Raw genomic sequence first — 10,762 nt, 5'->3', positions numbered from 1 at the left:
AGCACAAAAATCGCGGTATAATCAAAAAATTTAAGTGTTTTGGATATTCCATCTCTGTTATGAACACAAGTTAAGTTTTGTTTTAACGCATCCGCAATTTTTTTACAATGGACAAATTAGAAATGCGTTCTGTCATTAAATCTATATATATAAAAGAATGTTGTGTTAGTTACTACGCTTATAACTTAAAAGCCGCTGGGCCGATTTTAACGATTCATACAAATTCGGAATTGTCTCCTGTCCGAAAAGGATTATATCCAAAACAATCGCGTAAAATTGTGATATATTAACATTTTCATTTTGACTTTTGGAATGTACAATAGTAATGTTTTATTTTGCATGATTTTTTTTTATTTTGATTTAGATTTTTCTAATGTACATTTGGACTGGTTTTTATAATTTAATTTTTGATTTCGAATATTAATAACAATTTATTTAATTGACTTGATTTCTTTAGAACTGAAATTGATGTCGGGCTACATGGAAGTGTAGTACAGAATTATGTGGTGGCGAAACGGAATAGATGATATTGAAATAATATAACACGGTCACGCCAAAGTTAATATATAATTACTTTTTCAAAATCGCTAAAAAATCACCAAAAAAGAGATCTCATTGCAAAAATTCTCAAATCGGGAAAAATCGAAAAAAAAAATTCAATGGAAACGAATTTTCAAATAATAGTACATTATATTGAGAAGCTTTGTAAGATCTTTAAACATTTGTTGTAAAAAAACAGCGAACAAGTTGAAGATTTTTTCAATTTGTTATTCTTCTTTTGTCAATTTTTTTCAATTTGTATTATATTGAATTCAGTAGATTTTTGGGAACAGAATAGAGAATAATTTTTCACTATATACAATTTTCACCAAAAAAAAAACATCAAGATTAAGGTATCTTGATGTCTTTTTGCTGGTCATGATATCGATCAGAACTCACGGATAAGGGTACAAGCCGATTTCATATTTATATAACCATCGTATGATTTAAGCTATTTTTGGAGTCTTGGCCACTTCTTTCATTTTTTGGCCCTTATTTGGCATCTTTGTTTCTAAGGGGGTAGAGAACCTCTTCGCATAAGATTTTCGGAGTAGGGCCCATATTGGTCTTGACCACTAAAAAATTGTATTTATGCTACCCTGGGGTAAAGAACCATCGTACAGATAATTGCCACATATAAATTTATTCATGTAAAGTCCCCACATTAGAGTATCCCCAAGTTCATTTTCACATCTAATGTGTGGTCAGAAAAGAAAAATTTGTATTCTATTGAATTTGTAACCCCCAAGAGAATATTGGTTGGGAACGTAGATTTGGGATATACATCTATATGAAATAAATTGTGAAAACATGAACAAATTACAAATATAAGAAAGTAGCACGGGACCGAATATTTGTTGAATCGTCATTGAATTATACTATGATGAAAAATATGGACTTTATGGGGTCTCCAATTTACAATTTAAATGACAAATAAAATTAGTTCCCATATTACGGTAATGGATGTAAAATAGCTATATTTTTGATTTGGCCTTTTTTTGTCATATTGGATTATAAGGGGTAGAAGAAAGTTTTCAATGTAGGTCAATGTTTCGGAGTAGTGCCCATATAAAGGTCCCTCCTAATTTTACCATATTTCAAAGGATTTGGCTAAAGATGTATATTATAGGTGGAAATCTTACACAAAAATGTCAACATATCTACAAATTTTAGAATTTTCTCCCTGTAATAGAACCCCCTCAAGTCCACCTTTTGGCGGACAAACAGACCGACATGGTTAGGGGGACTGATGACGACTCTAATGCACAATCTGAGGTGCTAATTGGTTTAAAAAAGTAATTAATTTTGGCTATTCTTAAATCATTCAGCCCTAAATTATGAGCTGTACAAAATACAGTAAATTCCAAATTACTGCTCATTTGAATGGAAAATTTTGCTACGATTTTTACCATACTAAAAATTAATTTGATCCCTTACATGGGGATACGATTGATATATACTTTTTAAAAGATTTGAATAGCACATCCACACATTTGAAGTCCAAGGTTTAAATATTGAAGCCCACGGCTTAAATATGGGTACAGGTATATTAAAACATTTTTAAAACACTTTTAATCGACCAGTACGTGACAAATATGCATAATAGACAAAAACTACGGGCCGGCAACGCGGAGCGGGCCAGCTAGTATTTACATAAAAAAGGTTTATCGGGACAAGAAATTCATAATGATATGGTGAATGTGTTAGGTGAAAGTGCTCCATCAAATGCAACATTAAAAACTGGGTCGCTGCATTTAAATCGTACAAGCATAAGCGATGAACCACATAGTGGACGTCCAAAAGCAGCAACAAAAACATAAATTGTAGCCAAAGTGCTTGATATGGTATTAAGTGATCGACGAATAAGAGAGTGTAAAATTGCTAATATCATGGGCATCTCAAATAATCGAGTCCATTTAATTTTGCAAGAAGAACTACAGATGAAAAAAGCTTTCTGCAGCTACATGACCCATTTTCAATACCAAAAGTCCTGAAGACATAACATACATCAACGAATTAAAGTACGTGTTGCTTGACTACCGAACTTATTCTCTTTGTCCCAGTGACTTTTACTTGTTACCAAATCTAAAAAAAGATCCTTTTTGGCAAGGGTTTTACCTCAAATGAAGATACAATTACAGTTGTAAATCACTATTTTGAAGACCTTGAGGAAAAAAAACTATTTTAATCAAGGGATAGAATTGCTAAAAAGGCGTTGGACAACGTGTATTGAAGAGATTATATTGAAAAATAAAAATATTTTTGTAAAACTAACTATTCTCTTTATTGATAGGCTAAGAAGTTTCCTAACCGCCCTCGTAATAAAATCTCAGTTTCCGAACCAACCTCGTAATATAATCTCGTTAATGTCATGGAAGCACTCACTTAGTGACCATAAGGAGTTTGTCAACCTGTTCACGATTTAACACGTTTTTGAGTGAAAGGATTGAAATCTTGGAAACATTAACAGATTTTAAGAAACCAAATCAGAAAGAAAGCCAAAATGTCTCGAGATCTCAAAAATTCCACTCATAATCAAATAAGGACAAAGTTGTGTAAAAATGTAATCAGAATCACTCTCTTAGACAATGTAGCCAATTTAAATTATTATCGTCCTACCAAAGCATAAAGTTCGTATATGCAAATAAATATTGTGTCAATTGCTTATCGTATAATCATTTCGAAGGGAAATGTCATAGTCAAAATTAATGTGAAAGATGCCTACGAAATCATCACACAAAGCTTCATTTAGAGAAGGAATACAAAGACAGGGGTGAGGAAACTTCAGTTGGAGATCTTATGTAATCTAACTCCCCTTGAGGGGAATAGGGAATAGCTCTGCGAAAGATTCAGTTAAACTTTATTTTTCTCAGAATAACATTACGACGGTACTACCGACTTCTCTTGTCGAAGTATTTTATGTCGGTGGCTCGAGCATTATAGGGTGGAGGTTCCGAGCGAAGTTCTTTGTCAAAAATAATTCAACAACTCAACATTCCTAAAGTAAGACATAATACGCAAATATGTGTTGGTAATTCAGTGTTTTAGTTGGTTAGTGTTTTAGTGAAAGCGGTGGACTCAAACTTCTTCCTGAAGATGAACTTAATAATATTTTCAAATTTAGCGCACCAGCAAAGAAGGCGAACATTAATCATTTGAATGGTATTTCGAAATAAGTCTCATCTGAAAAAGGTCAGTGAAGAATGGGATTTTACGTTCGAATAAATTACAACGCTCCTCATTCGCATTGAAGCTGTACTCAACTCAAGACCATTGCTCAGTATCGGAAAATCCAAATGAATTGCTCCCCCTGACTCCTCGTCACTTCTTGCGAAGAACTTTTCTAACAGCTCCTACTAAGTCTTGCCCAATCATACCCATGAACTATATCCCATACATCAATATATGGCAACGGTTGAATGCACTTCGTCGCATATTTCTTCAGAGGTGGGAAGCAGAATATGTCACTGAGTTACAAAGGAGATACAAGTGGAAAACTTTCATAAACAATCGAAAGGAAGGCGATCTGGTCATCGTTAAATACGATTTATTACCTCTTACTAAGTGATGTCTATGACGAATCACTCAATCTTTTATCGGCAAAAATAATAATGTACGGGTGGTGTAGATAAAAACAAAAATGGTATCATTACTCGCCCAATTGTTAGTGTGTCTACTTTCCCCTACCACACCCCGACTGCTTCCAGACCTGATGAAGAATTGTCCATAAAACTACTAAACTAATAATCAAATCTAGTTTTTCATTGTATATGTTTGTCTTTTCCTTTATTTTCATTCGTGGATATGACATGGCTGACAGCAACCCAAAAACAATTTGCTTCCTCCGTGGTCGAAACCAGTGGCCACAAAAGGATCCCTCACAGATGACGTTTCTGTCGAAGTGGTTTTTACACATTGTTCATCACATAGCTATTAACTAAGAAATATGAAGAAGGTGGTAACATTTGCGTGATTTATTCAAGTGCCAAGAAATGATTTATCAAAATTCGAATGTTCTTTCTTAACTTGTTATTTAGACATCCACACACCGAGCGAAATCAAAATTTACTCATGCAATATATTATATATCGTGTAGTCTTCAGGGGCTCATGTTTCCGCATCAACATTCGATTTTGTAAGGCACTCAGCCCATTTGTACATCATGACCTCTCCCCAGCTTGTTACACCGTGTTGTTTAAATTAGCCTTTAAGAATAACTGAATAAAGCAAGCGCTTTATACTTGAATTGTCCCAAAAAAACTGGACATTTGTTTCGCTTTTCTGTGAACCTAGTCGCAGAATTCTAAGATCATGTACCGTATCTGAACACCGCCTTAAAATATATTTTAAAATCTTATATTCCATCGGAGCACTAGAAAATGGTATTGTATCAAATTACTGTTTGATGTTTTTGTTAATACCAGCATAATATATACAATTCAATATAATGCAATTTAAATGCCTGACTTTTTTGGTATGTCATGTTAGATTATTTGATTTTAGATTTTTATTTATGAGATTTTAATTTAGAAAATATGAAGAATCATAGAAAATATAAAAAGAGGAATATATAATCTGATACAAGTTTGCACTTAATCATTACATTTAAATGGTAAATTTCTAGTTTAGTGTAGAGGTTTAGTGTTGAGAAATAAGGGTAATATGTTAGTCCCATAAGAATTATTTTTTAGCAAAAAGTCAAGTTTTTTTAAGATGTGCAGGAACAAATAAATGGAAATCTATAAATAATGTTTATTATGCAATAATTTTTCAATAGTTAAACATTGTATTGCTCTCTTTAATAAATGTTAAGGAACATTTATCATAAATTGTCGTTGCGTTAATATTGTTTGAATAACTTTTACTGGAGTATTACCTGCATTCAGTAGCGGGACCACCCTGCCCATTTTCCATGCATCTATTAGGATGGCAAAAGAGAAGTTGAAAGTTTGGGTTAGATACTCAACTTCTATTTAATCGATTTTCTCCAATTTCACCATAGAGATTCCGCCAGACCGAAGTGTTAATAAGCGTAGAATCTTCCAATAGAGGTGCAACCACAATTGGGAGAGATCGTACATGACGTAGAATTATTTTAACTTTGCCACTCTCGTAGTGTTTTCAAAACTGCTAATGCTAATTTTTCACATCTGGTGTGATCCTTTCTCAATACATTGTATCTATCAGAACTTTGAAGATTGCTTGTTTTACCTACCTTCTTCTTTTGGATCGTAGCGACCTTTATACTCTTCTGACTAATAAAGTTTACTATTTCGTTGATCTTACCTCGCAATTAAAGTAAAGAAAAGATAAATTATCCAGAACTTTAACAACACTATGTTGCATTAAATACTGCCGTTGTGGAGATTGCGAAGAATCTTGAGATTGAAGACGTTGGCGACGAAGATTATCGTAAAAATTAATATATAATTGCTGTGTTAACGGCCCCTGGTCCTTTTCGCCTGGTCTTCGAACATTAGTATTTTCTTTGCAACGACCGCAAAACATCATGAATGATTTACGGATAACAAATATGGATATTAGGCAACATAACTTGTGGCTTCGGTTTCAACATAACACTTGTTTTAAGTAAAGACTATGGCGGTCTAAATTTATGTTTTTTTATCAAAAAATGTTTTGGTTGATTGTTGTTTCTTTTTGCTTAGCAATGAGTCTTCCATTATGACAACAGTTAATCGTTGAGGTATCGATTATCGGTGTCATGAACCAGAAATCTCAATACAGTCATATTGACAATTTGTTTTGTTTATTCAATACTTAAATAAAGAAGAAAGATCCAGTCGGATACTTTTTTATCAGTTCTCCCGATTATATTTAATATTAAGAAAGGTCAAATGACGCATGTTTTTTTGCAACTTTAGAAAGTTCAGTTAATGGCTTGGACCGCTAAGATGCAGCATTTTACCGTTGGTTGCAAGTAGAGTTCAAGCTCAAATCCCATTGTTATTTGAAGAAAAACATCAAATTCTCATTGCATTACATTGTAAACAACAAACATTTTAATTTGATCAATATGCGTCTTCTTATAGAGTGCAAGAAGCTGTCCACATGCAGAAGTCTTTACAGATTGAATTGGAAAACTGGATAAAAACTGAAAAGGAAATAGAAGAAAAAATCAATGAAGATTCCAAAAAGGTTGAGAAGTGGGCAGCAAAGGAGAATCTATTGCTGCAAAAAATTGATGAGTACACAGAAAAGATTGCATCACTGGGGGCTTTACCACAATCTGATCCAACATATGCTAAAATGTCCCTCAAAACATTGTTTAAGGAGTTAGAAAAGGCCAATCAACATCTTAAAAATATAACCATGTTAATAAAAAAGCGTTAGATCAATTTCTAAGCTTTTCCGAGCAAAAAGAAAAGCTTTACAAAAGAAAAGAAGAATTGGATATTGGCGATGAGAAGATTAGGGAGTTAATGCAGTCTTTGGAAATGCAGAAAGTTGAAGCTATTCAGTTCACATTTAAACAAGTCGCTAAAAATTTTACCCAAGTGTTTAAAAAGTTGGTGCCTCAGGGAGCTGGGTATCTTATACTTAAAACAAAAGACAACGTAGGTGATGTCTCAGACAGAGAAGTTGCAAATTCTGATGCATTTACAGGGATTGGCATTCGTGTGTCTTTTACTGGCGTTGAAGCTGAAATGAGAGAAATGAATCAATTATCTGGAGGACAAAAGTCACTTGTAGCACTGGCACTAATTTTTGCTATACAAAAGTGTGATCCAGCTCCATTTTATTTATTTGATGAAATCGATCAGGTAAGTTATTTTTTTTTATATAAACTACCATAATTTACATTTTTGTTAAAAAACCATGGTTAATTTAAAAGCATAATTTCAATATGTTCTAAAGTATAATATAATAGTGATACATGGGCAAACAACATGTAGTTTTTTAAATTTATTCTTTGCATCATTAAAATTTGTTACAATTACATGGTACACCATTAATTCCCAAATTAGTTTAATAGTATTTAAATATATAAGTGTATATACGTGTTGGTATTTTCCCGGCTTTCATTTTCATGTATGTTCTAAAGGCCAGAACAAGACGAATTGTATGAATTATGCTTTTTTCGACACACTGACTTTGTCTACTCCATCACGTGTACTTAAGTTGAGAGAGACGATGTGTTTTCGTGTGTGCTGTAGTTTTAAAGTAACAAACCCTGCGTAAATATAAAATTGAATGCCAAACCAGTAATTAAAAAATATTCTTATTATTATTAGATGAGGGCAGATATGACCCTCATTCAATAACAAAATATGCATAGACATCAACAAATAAATAGAAAAAAAAGGAAAATTTATTGGTGTCTATCATAAATTTTTGGTTATTCAATAATAAGAAAATATTGTTTGCCTATTTTCTACCTACATTTACAGTATGTGGGCAGAGATATGACTCTTATACAATAACAGAATATTCACAACAATGGAAGTATATTGTTGTTTACGTGAATTAAAGACACACTCATTTGCAATTACACCTCAATACTGTAGGCAAAAACCGTGTACCAGAAATATGTTAGTATTCCAAGGAAATACTTTATTACAAAAAAATAATTTTTTCATATTTTGGAAAAACAGGTAGCGATTGTGCTTTGCCTTCATTACGTGTGTGTATTTTTCGTTGGTATTGTTGTTAAAAATTGAATTTAGGCTACTGGGATATATAACCATTTTAGATAGAATTGTCCACATATGCATTTATTTAAGTATAGTACCCCCAAGTCCATTTTCCCAACCAATGTGTGGTCTGAAAAAATTGTATTCTATTGAATTAGTAACCCCAAGATAACATTGGTTTGGAACGTAGGTTTGGGAAATAAACTCTGAAATGTCAAAATGGGACTCATTCAGTCAGAAATTGTGGCAGAGACATGAAAAAATTGTAAATATTAGAAAGTAGCACGGGACCGAATGGGATCTCCGACGCACAATTTAAGTGTCAAAAAATTAATTCCCATCTTATGGTGATGGATGTAAATGAGTAATTTTCTTTGACTATTCTGAAATCATTCTGCCCCTAATTAGGGGTGGACAAAACTAAAATCGTTGGAAATACACATTCCGAATTATAGCTAATTTGAATGGAAAATATTGCTAAGCTCTTTACAATACCAAAAATTGAGCTGAGTTTTCACACGGGGCTATTATAGATGTTCTATATCATATAATGTTTTAACATTCAATTTAAAGCCTATGGCTGAAAATAAGATCGGGCTATTCAAAATATCTAAAACCGAAGTTAGGTGGACGTCTATTATAACTTCTCTCATGAATATGTATTTCTATTCATAAATTAATATGGAGATATTACTTATAATAAAAATTGTGGCGCTTACATAAGTCACATTTGTAATTTGCTATGCTTTAAAAAATATGTATTAAAAACTTACACTACGGGCCGGCTAGTTGTATATTAAAAATATTTCGGAAAAAATCCACGGAGTAAACGTTTTGAAAAATCTTGGCTCTGAGTAGAAAAAATTATTTTACAACTACAAAAAATTGGATTGGATCTTTATTATCAGAAAAATTGCTAGAATAGTGAAAACCACACAACAGAGGCAAATCAAATTGAATTAAATATAGAAAACTATACACGAGTTTGAAAATCAGCTTTGTCACTTCGCTTATACGCTCATGTAATGAAACGCATCATTCTCTAGACATAAATGTCAATCCGTTCTGGGATATTTCGTTTGTAACAGAAGATCGGGGTCCTAGTGTATGTATTGCTTTACTGCAAGACTAACAGCCTGTTCCACGATCTCGAAAGAAAATTTGTGCGAACGAAGGCTACTCACTCACTTTCGTATAAGAATGCGTTCCACTAACTTTCGTTCTTTCTTTCGCATAGCCTTACGTGATTCAGTGTTGCTAAATATTTTTTTGGAAAAATTAATCGCGAAATAAGGCAAAAAAAGCGCCAAATGTCTAATTTAAACGCGAAAAAGCAGCAGTGGCTCTGTCTCAACTGACATTTCAGTTGTAAACAAACAAATTGTAAATAAACAAACAAAATAAAATTTCTAGTGATTGTGTTCAAACTATTTGTGCTCTTAGAAAATAAAAAAAAAAGAATATTTCCGTAGCCCTATTTTTTATGGATGATGTGGAGGAGGTTCAAAATGTGCCACGGAGGCATTTAAGAGATGCTTCGAATTTATTTGAAGTACCTAACAACCAGTAAGTATGATTGTATTTTTACATTTTTGAAATAATAAAAAATGATTTTTTCTAGGTTTGTGGCCAATTTTCGTGTGTCGAAGCAAGTTTTCGGGCTCTTTTGGATATGATGGAAGAGAAGTGGGTGCCCGGTTGCAGAACTACCCAAATCCGCCCCGATTTAAAACTTCTTCTGCTGCTTCCAAAAATTGGCACTCCTCTGGCGAACACAGGATTCTCCTCCATATACCCGCAGCTGTGTAGTTGATGATTTTTTCGTGCTGGAATTGAGAAAATAAAAAAATATATATTTGTTGTTCACATATTAAATTGCATTTATTATTTTTACTTACCTTTTTGTTTCTATTTTGAATCAAGCAATGTTTATGTTAAAACAATTTTCCTTAATTGTTATTATACGATAGCAAACACACAAGTGACTGATTTTGACATTTGTGTTCGCATGCGTAGGAAAGAAAAAAGATAGTGGAACGCAAAATTACACTGAAATGCTTACGTTTTCGTTCGCTTTGATTTTCGTGCAAATTTTCGTTCTGATGGATTTTAGTGGAACGGAAATCAGCTGTTTGTCGTGTAAAAGTTGTGCGAACGTGTTCTTTCGATATCGTGGAACTGGCTGTAAGATTTTCTAATATAAACTTTCATTTAGTTAAAATAGCTAGCATATCTAAGTAGAAAACCGGATATATGACAATGAAAAAACAGATATTGTATAAGGAAACGTATTAATGACTGGAAAATTTGATCAGAACCTTATAAATTCCTTTGCAAAACACGAACCGGTGCTAACAATTGCTCGTATGATGAATTTACATCCAATGAGTACCAAAATACAGTCAATAAATACACATAATGAATGCACTATTTATACCTTCTATTCCTTCTTAGAACTTGAAACATGACGTTGGCGTGGGTTATATGCGTACATGCAATAAAACACCAGTTTTTTTTAATTTGAAATTAAACTATTCTTCATTCGTAGATATTTTCTGCTTATTATCAAT

General features: G+C 32.9%; 2 long non-coding RNA genes across 2 annotated transcripts; one reads left to right on the top strand and one right to left on the bottom strand.

Annotated features, from left to right (window-relative positions):
- Nucleotides 1-9,225: 9,225 nt before the first annotated feature.
- LOC131804675 (uncharacterized) lies at nucleotides 9,226-10,067 on the top strand. The gene is made up of 2 exons (XR_009343219.1): nucleotides 9,226-9,758; nucleotides 9,814-10,067. It is a non-coding gene; the product is annotated as an uncharacterized LOC131804675 (long non-coding RNA).
- LOC131804676 (uncharacterized) lies at nucleotides 9,717-10,385 on the bottom strand. The gene is made up of 2 exons (XR_009343220.1): nucleotides 10,091-10,385; nucleotides 9,717-10,018 (listed from the first exon to the last, which is right to left on the bottom strand). It is a non-coding gene; the product is annotated as an uncharacterized LOC131804676 (long non-coding RNA).
- Nucleotides 10,386-10,762: the final 377 nt, after the last annotated feature.

Source organism: Musca domestica, unplaced genomic scaffold (assembly GCF_030504385.1).
Source record: "Musca domestica strain aabys unplaced genomic scaffold, Musca_domestica.polishedcontigs.V.1.1 47, whole genome shotgun sequence".
In the NCBI taxonomy this organism is placed as follows: Eukaryota; Metazoa; Arthropoda; class Insecta; order Diptera; family Muscidae; genus Musca; species Musca domestica.
The sequence above is the reverse complement of the archived record's forward strand: the minus strand, read 5'-3'. Positions and strand labels throughout refer to the sequence as shown.